Source organism: Helianthus annuus, chromosome 3 (assembly GCF_002127325.2).
Source record: "Helianthus annuus cultivar XRQ/B chromosome 3, HanXRQr2.0-SUNRISE, whole genome shotgun sequence".
Classification (NCBI taxonomy): Eukaryota; Viridiplantae; Streptophyta; class Magnoliopsida; order Asterales; family Asteraceae; genus Helianthus; species Helianthus annuus.
In genome coordinates, this window is record NC_035435.2 from 125,497,746 (window position 1) to 125,506,101 (window position 8,356).

Genomic DNA, 8,356 nt, shown 5'->3' on the forward strand with positions numbered 1-8,356 from the left:
AAACCGATGGAGAATGGACAACATATTCTAGCATGTCGTGTATGTCAAAAGAATTGCGTATCGATGAAATACTGTCATCATTGGAGGGGTCACTCGAATGACGAGTTCTTTGCATCATCTAGCACAGGCACTTACTATCAAACTCGTGACACTGAGGTGGTCAATCAATCAGAGGATTATTATGATGAAGATGTACTAGTAGCGGCAAAGACCCTAATGCTAATGTCTAATGATCACCGGTCAAAGGGGAAATCAAGTGTACGTGTTGGATTGAAGGACACTATCGATGTTGGGTGTAAGGTGGTTCGTGAGTTTGATCTGAATAAGTGAATATGGCTCTAGATATGGAAGAGGACAATCCATTAATAACGATATAGGTTAAAAGTTTCCTATTGTTCTTTCTACTTAGGTGTCAGCGCTAGTTACTTTCTAGGTGGTTCGTTTTTGTCATCCTTGTTCTTTTCTTCTCGAGTTCTCGACTATTGGTATATAATCTATGTTACTTGTGTTATTATACAAATATAGGTTTTTGAGTTAAGTGTTCCTTTGGGAGTAGCATCTCTATCTTATGTGATAAGAGATAATGTTTATCCTCATCTCACCCTTTCCGAACGCTACTCTATGAGGGCGATTTATTGGGTACTTTTGTTTGTTTGATTTCATTTAAAACTCATAAAACATATTAATTATTTGTTTTACATATTATGATAATAAAAAAAAATAGTCTAAATAAAAGGAAAGTTGTTTAAACTAATCAAACATGCCAAAACTAGAACACCAAAACATGTACCAAAAAAATGAGCAAAATACGGGTAGCCATACCAACATATAAACCTAGCCATACAAAAAGAACCTTTTTTTCTCATATTCGCCTCTAGTTGTTATAAAATTGATTATGAGCAACTAGAGGTGAAATACGAGTAAGAGACGTTTTCAAAATATATTGGTGGCTAGGTTTATGGCTGCTAGTTTTTTGTGCTACATCGTTTTGGCTTGTTGGCATTGTTTAGTCCTGCTTGTTGTTCGGTTCATGTTTAGCGTTCTAGTTTCGAATGTTTGTTTCTTTGTTTTAGCTGCTGGTTAATGTGAGGAGTGGCTTTTGTTTGATAGCCTTATTCCTTGATTAATATTTCCAAGTTTTGTTTGTTACAAAAAATGTCTGTTACAAAAATAGGAAAAAAATAATAATATTTTTTTAATAATTGTGAAACAATATAAATAGAACAGAAAAAAACAGAGGTTGTAAATAGAGGGCAAAAAACAATTTTAGGCATTGTGCCAACATTTAAGCCCATAGTTGGGTCGGGTCTAGTCAAAGATCGCTTACTTATGTAAAATCTCACAAGGGTTATTTTGTCAATGATTACAAGTTTCACACACAAACAACTTATGATGGTCGAGTCACACAAAATTGTGGTGTCCGTGTCAGAGGGGCCACATAGGACGAAAATGAAAACGACTACTATGGATTATTAGATGAGATCCTAGAGTTGGAATACCATAGTACGATTGGCCATTGTGTGGTTGTTTTGTTTAGATGTACTTGGTTTGATCCCGTGAAGGGGGTAAGGGTAGACCCCAAAACTCATATGGTTAATGTTAAACCCACGGTAATAGGATGCGTTGATGACCCCTTTATCTTAGCATCACAAGCGCAACAAGTGTATTATACATCATATCCTTCAAAAGCAAAAGAACTAAATGCCTGGTTAGCCGTTGTAAAGACGATCCTAGGGGGAAGTTTACCAACTCGCCCAAGATGTTAGTGAAGTGGTGGATGATGATGATGATGATCTGGACATGGAACATTTCTTTCAAGAGAATGAAAGGGTAGAATGCACAGTTATAGAGGATCTTCTCCCCATTTCTTATGTACATAAGAATGGAAGGTTAGAAGAAGTGGAAGATGTCGACGATGATAATAATGATGAAGTTGAGTTTAAAGCCACACATTTAGCTGATGAGGGTTTTAACGATAATGATGAAGAAGTTCATTTTAACAATGAAAATTCTGAAAATGAAGATCGAGCGAAAGGTTTGATTAGTATATATATATAATGGTTAGGTTTTTTATTTAGAATTATGCATAATCTACTTTACTTTCAAATAATGTTTTTTTGTTGCTAATTAGTTGTCTAACATTCAAAGTGATCGTAACTAGTTTGTGTTATCTAATGTTTTTTTCTAAAATGTTACTAATATGGTTTTGTATTCACTGCTTTCATTTTGTAGATTTAGTAATCAAGGGACTGCTACCTGGATTATTATATTAAATTTAATAAGTTTGTGATCAGATCCATGGGAGAGCTGGAGAGATGTTCATAATGAGCACATGACACAGGTGTGTGTACTTAGACAATTTTTATTTAACTTGTTGGAACATTTTGTACTTTATTTATTTTTTTTTTCTTCATAGATGTATTTTCAGTGGGAGGATAAAAACAATGCACAAATTCATAGGCGTTGGGAGAAGTGCATTGTTGGTAAATTCACCACTATGTTGCGTAACGTACGGAATGATGCTAAAGCTACGACGATAGAACAAGGTAAAAATGTTGGAGATGATATGACCGACTTTAAACCGCCATAGATAAGATTTGAGATATGGAAACAAATGCTTGATCATTGGAACACACCTGCATGGAAAGGAGAGTGTTTAAGAAACAAAGAAATTAGAAGTAGGGCAACTGGAGGCAAACATATACTAGGATCTCAATCCTATGTGACCATGAAAAGAAAAGCGGTAAAAATTGTTAATTGCCCTCTTTTAGTATATATATATATATACACACACATCATGTCAATATTATCACTTTTATTAATTCATAAATTCTATATTTGTAGGCTAAGGTACTTGGGCATGAACTATAAGCTCATGAGATGTGGAAGCAATCCCACTTCAGGAAAGGAAGTCGGCCATTGGATAAAGATTTAAGTGTACTTTTGGACGTTCATGCAGAAGGGGACGATTAAGAAGAAAATCTTATCTGGGTAGATGAAAAGGCTGAGGAGACTTGGGTAAGTTGACAAATCCAAACAACATATTTCAAAATACGAGAAAAAAAAAACACAAGTTTGTTACAATGAAAATTGAATAATATAATTATGTGTTTATCCCATTAGGATAAATATGTTGGTTTTCTTGTGGAGAAGTACGGGAAGGAACGCAGTAAACGTCCAAAATTTGACAAAGACTTGTGGTCACGAGCTGGGGGCACTAATAGAGGAAAAGTGTACGGTTTACGCAATGTTAGTGACCCGTATGTATATAGCAGAGAAGACCCTGAGGTATGTTTAATCATTTTTAGACTAATATTTTTTTAAATATAAATAAAACCATTTACTCTTTGGCATTTTGGCGTATATGGAATCACATACATTAGTAATTTGTGTGCATTTATATTGTTTCCCACTACTATTGTGTTTGTTTGGTTTGTGATGTTTGTTATTTTTTATTGTTAGGTTTGATGCTTTTAATTTAGTGAGAATTTTAGGAATCACATACATTAGTAATTTGTGTGCATTTTTGAGCATGTGGAATCACATACATTAGTAATTTCTATGCATTGTTACTTTTACTTCGATATTTGTTTGTCTTAGGATAGCGTCATAGACACACAAACTCAAACCAAGCAGTCTCGTACAACAACTCAGTCATTATTACTAACCGAATAACCAACAACTCACAGATTGCAAGCAACCATTGTCTTAGCAAAGCATCACAGACCCAAAAAGAACATAAATAGTCTCAGACGGCTGAAAAGCCACCCTCACCGACTGAATACCTTTCAATACACAACCTTCCAAAAACAAACAAAGGCATACCATCATATAACACACGAAAAATTAAAACGACCTCGGACAACTAAAACAATCATCCACACAGAACGATTATACATTAACACACCGACAATCAACAAAGAACGCCTTAACAAAGCATCATATAACAAAACAAACCTTCCAAACAGTCTCTGAATACTAAACAGTAACCATTAGCGTCAAACCAACAACAAAAAATCAACTACTTTTGAAGACATGCAAGTATGTCATCGCACGTTAAAACACATAGAACCTAACAAACATCATCAAAGTCAACGGCGGATATGAACCGTTAAAGGTAATCAGAAAACCTAAAACATCACCCAATTGTAAGAAACCCTAAAATACGTCTTCCTTAGAGACGAAGGCAACAATAACCATATTGTGACATCAAACATCCAATAACATCAATAGCAAAGAAACCTAACAAACGAAAAAATTGAAGACGATGAAATACATACGTCAACAATGGAAGCAAACACTCTGCGTCTTTGGCCAGAAAACGCACATAAGTAGCATAAACCTGCTAAAACAAATCGTTCAAAGAATAACAACCAATAACTAAGTCGATTGAACAACATGCATAAACTAACAAACAAAAAACATACCTAAAGTTGCCGGAAAGTCGCTGGAGAAAGCCCATTGAAGCTACACGTGTACGAAGACCCACCTTCGTACAAAGGCACCAGCTTCGTATGAAGCTTCTTTTTCCCCACCAACACTTCGATTTCCGACCGTTTCAGCACTTTGGAGGACTTATGCTTCTGTTCCCGTACGCAGGCTGACCCGGCGCTCCCTTCAATCCATTGAGGATCGTGTTTCTTGATTAGTACACGTTCTATGAGTATACTCGAACCCATTTTCATTTAACGCACTTTTGGGTGTTACATACGTTTTCTATCAAAACATAACACATAACGCAACACTTTATAAACGCTAACCGCACCCGCATGCTATACGTGATTTGTTGAATGCATGTTACTATGCTTACATGTAACACCCCGAAATCGGGTTTGGTAATTAAACCCCGTTAATACTAAAGACGGAAAGTACCGTTAGAGGTAAAAGTAAACTGGCAAATATTAGGAATAAATTGAATAATCCTAATATTTATTTAAAGTGAATCAGAGTTTTCAAGAAAAATAGGATAGATAAAAGGCCCAATTTAACGGGACTTAAAGTAAAACGGGTTATGATTTCCCAAACCTACTAAACTGACTAGGAAATAAATATCCTAGTTAGTTGGTTGTCTTGTTTTAAAGCATGAATAAAGTTAAATTGCCAAAGATATAAGTTAAACAAAAGGGAAGGGACCAATGTTGTTAAATTGAAACTATTATTATTAGTTTTAAAACAAAAAATAAAACCAAACACCTCAGATGGAGGTCCTGGTCGAACAAGAACACAGGGGGCGACACTGGCTCCCCACCAAACCCTAGTGCATGTCAAATTTGATCAAATTGAAGGTTCAATTCAGTCCCAAATCAAGTTCTAAACACGAATTAGTGATCACCTCACTGAAGGGATCACAAGGTATGCAAAATTCCATTATTTTGATTTATCTCAAGTTCTAGGTTAATTGTGAAAAACTGAAATTGAGCTTGATTATGTCTTGCATGGAAGGAATTAGAAGTAATATGGCATCTAGGGATAAACCCTAGATGATTTCTTGTTAAAATCTAGCATTATACTTGTGGGGTTTATAATCACCATTGAAGGTGATTAGTTAGTTTGTAGAAACTAAATAAACACTAGAATTATGGTTCTTATTCTAGTGAAATCTGAATTCATGTGGTGAATCCGAAATTATTCATGTTAAAATTTAGTATAGATTGTTAATTGAAGTGGATGTAGATAAAAATAACATGTCAAGAACCTAGTAATGGTTATGTAAAAATCTGACCCGCTAGGTGTTTGTTAAAACGCCTAAGTGAGGAGTAAAACGTTAAAGAACAGACAAAAAACGCAGATTTGAATATTATAATGAATTGTCCGATTTTTTGGTGATAAAAAGAGTTCTAAATTAGGTTGTGAATGGAACTCTATAGGTAAAGAATCCGGGTCGTCAAGTGTACAAGCCGGAGGTGATACACGCTTGAAAAGTATGCTTTAAAGGTACGTAACTACGGTTTCGTTACGATACGCTCGATTACGTATTTTCACTAGTAGACTTTAAATTATCATAATAGATGAAATTGGTATTTAGTTAAGTGACGAAGATCACTAAGTAGATAAACGGGTCAAAAGGTGAAATTATCACCCTTTGACAATATCGACTAATGGTTCATTGAGTTATATGATTATAGGAATGAATATCATATGGATGTTTACAGCGCCATCACTTAACAGCCACCAAGGCAAGGTATTGAAACGGGTCAATATATTGATCCAAGCCAGGTATGTATAATAACACAACTCATCACGTAGAATTTGGAGTTCTATAAGAGTTAGACCAGGTTAAAGTATAGATATTCGGTTATCTTTAGGTAAACCGAATAAGTTGAATTATGTTTATGGTGTTTTAGAAGCACATGAGTTTACAAACAAGAATTATAGTTAAAAGGTTGGATTTTTAGTCAAACAAGTACTTAAAGGTCCTTGTAGTAAAGGAAGGATGAAAATTAACTGAATTGCCCTTATAAGCTAATTTAAACGAACGACCCATAAAGGTGGTCCGGAAATAAGTTTTATGATTAAACATATGCTTAGAATGAGTATAGGTAGTGAAGGATGTAAATCCTTGGGTCGAAAGACTTTATATGAGTCTTTGTCGTAAAATGATAATCCGAGGGGTAGAAATTCGGAACATATAGATATCCATATTAAATCCAACACACATATATAGATGTGGTGGAAGATAACTTGATAAGAAATGTAGGGATAAGATGCTAGAAATGAATGAAAGCGAGTTCAAGTGTTAAAGTGCTAAAATACCCTTAACGGGTCAAATAAGCATACGAGCGAAAACGGGTTTAATTTGTGTAATAAACCTATGATTAGAAACTAATATAGTAGGTAACATTAATTTGAAGAAGTGTATGAGATATAGGAATCAAAGAAATACGTTTGTTTGATAAACGCATGAATGGGTCAAAACTTTGTAAAAAGGTATTAAGTCGAGGACTTAAAAAGTCTAAAATTTCGTTATGCCGGATGTTGGGTTTTAACACCATAAGATGGAGAATTAAATTACGGATGCGTAGGAAAAAGAATCGGGTAAAACGGATTAAAAACGAGAGAGTTATGCTCGTTTCCGTGAAATCGGGTTATGCTAGGAATCTGCAGCACCAGCAAACAACATTCTGTCGAAAACAAGTGCTAGCGTAGCGCGAGCATGTACTAGCGCTACGCGAGCATGTGTCAGTTTCGCGAAAATCGTTTATTTTAACCGTATACGCATTGCGAACCCGTTTAAATACGTTCTAAGTTACGTATGACTAATTCAACTCATGTTTTATGAGTTTCAGGTAAAATTTTAGCACCGGAGGACGATCAAGCTCAGCGAGGAACCGAACACATAAAGAACAAAGCTTCCGCATGACGTTTCGTTGTTACTTTTAAATGACGAACTTAATTACATTATGTTCTAAACTGTTAAATTGTAAAAGGTTTTTAATAAGCCCGTATTTTCGATGTATATGTAATCTTAATTACATGACTGTTTTCGTAAAATATACGTTAAACCATGATTTATAAGAATGGGTGTTACATTACACAGTGTTACACTAGACCGCTTCTAGCAACGATAGTACTATAGTTTGAACTCAGCACCTGTGTGACAGGGGTTGCCAGGGATCACATTACTTTATTTCACATGTTCACCTCGGTGAACATGGGTCGCGTATACTCTACATCGTAGTCACGTGGTTTGGTGGTATCATTGTTGATAGTTACATGCTTCGCCCGTTACACGTTACATGTTGGTTATACGTAAACGCTTTTCATACAATTATCTATGTAAACTTGTGTACTCACCTTTACTTTATGTATTGACTTTTATTTTAACGTATGTGACAGGTTGATGGTCTGTTTGCTGCAATGGAAATAGGAAGTCTAGAAACTCATCAATAAAAATCTAGGGTGTCGGATTGGTTTTGTTTAAGAGATGTGAATTCTGTGATGACTGTTTTTGATATATTTGTTTGTTGGTATGGGACAACGAACCTTTTTAAATATTGTCATTTAATAGTTGTTATGGATTCTCTTGAGCAATCTGGTTCGCCTAGTGTCGCGCCCCAATGTCTGCCATCGGTTATGGTTTTTATATGACTCGACCTAGTCTATAGTCTTAGTACCACAGACCAACTTCGTACGAACCCAGTAGGGGCTTCGTACGAAGCCACCTGCTGATTTCATTCTCATTCGAACCTACCATAATGCACCTTCATACGAAGGTAGCTTCGTACGAAGGGGAACCTTTCCTAAGGTTTCAACATTACTTTGCCTTTCCTAAGGCTAACACAATACACACGTTTTCGAAAACGCTCGCATAACACAACCGAGTGATTGGGTCGAGATTAGGTGTGAAAACCAAGAA

General features: G+C 35.5%; 1 long non-coding RNA gene across 1 annotated transcript; it reads left to right on the forward strand.

Moving 5' to 3' along the window:
- The first annotated feature begins 1,559 nt into the window (after nt 1-1,559).
- Nucleotides 1,560-7,444, forward strand: LOC118490667. The gene is made up of 6 exons (XR_004889818.1): nt 1,560-2,035; nt 2,233-2,341; nt 2,417-2,743; nt 2,845-3,018; nt 3,124-3,288; nt 5,868-7,444. It is a non-coding gene; the product is annotated as an uncharacterized LOC118490667 (long non-coding RNA).
- Nucleotides 7,445-8,356: the final 912 nt, after the last annotated feature.